The sequence below is a fragment of the Propithecus coquereli genome, unplaced genomic scaffold (genome assembly GCF_000956105.1).
Source record: "Propithecus coquereli isolate 6110/MARCELLA unplaced genomic scaffold, Pcoq_1.0 Scaffold133, whole genome shotgun sequence".
NCBI lineage: Eukaryota > Metazoa > Chordata > Mammalia > Primates > Indriidae > Propithecus > Propithecus coquereli.
Window position 1 is genome coordinate 3072753 of NW_012137525.1, and position 1050 is coordinate 3073802.

Sequence of the window (1050 nt, forward strand, 5' to 3'; positions counted from 1 at the left end):
CTCCAGAAAGAGAAAAGAATCGGTCTCTTGTCTTGACTCCTTGCTGGTTCCCATTAAACCCAGCTTCACTTCTTGTCTGAAAACCACTATTTTCATTGAGTTGAATCAAACAAAAATCTCAACTTGATGGCTCCCACCTGGAAGAAGGAAGGCAGTTTCCATTAAAGTGGGACTGGTAGGATAAAGATAGAAAATGAGGAAAACTGAGGGAAGTTTTCCACTCTTCAATGCCATGGATAGGTAGCAATCCAACATATTTGCCTATAGAAAATTTGTCCATAGAAAATTTGTCCAGATCCTTATGAACATGATTGACTAAAGGAAGAAGAGTGTCAAGGATCTTGCCCATAGTCTTCCACAACAGGAAAGAGTGTGTTATGTGATGAGGTCCTTGTGAGGCAAATTGAAAACCAGAGGAAAAAGCCTGACAAGAACTCATCAATAAAATCAGTTTTTGTAGCCTGTTTTCTGGGATTAAGGGCTGAGTTCTGTGAAAAATGGAAGTCATTTGGGAATAAGTCTTATTTTTTATGCAACATTAAATATTAGTGATTTCAGCGCAACTCTGTTTTACCACAGTTTACAAATACTTCATCTTCTTTACCAGATAAGAAAAATGTGTTTACTCAATCTCTCTTTTTTTAATGGTGTCTCACTATGTTGCCCAGGCTAGAAAGAAGTGGCTATTCACAGTATTCCAGGCATGATCATAGCGCACTACAGCCTCGAACTCCTGCACTCAAGTGATCCTCCTGCCTCAACCTCCTGAGTAGCTGGGACTACAGGTGCGCACCATTACACTCACCTGATTTAGCCAGTCTTCGAGAACTTTGTCAGATTTTTTTTCCTATACGCAAGAATTTAGCTGATATTTTCAGTATCATGGGCAAACGGTGATTGAGAAAATATCAGCTCCAGTGCTATGCAATATTCATTAATATGTTCCACTTAGATTTCCTACTTTGTTTTCTATGACCAAATGGTTATTCCTTTTTTGAAAAAGATAGAATCTTACAACACTGCCTGTTGTTTACTTTTTATTTATAGCTT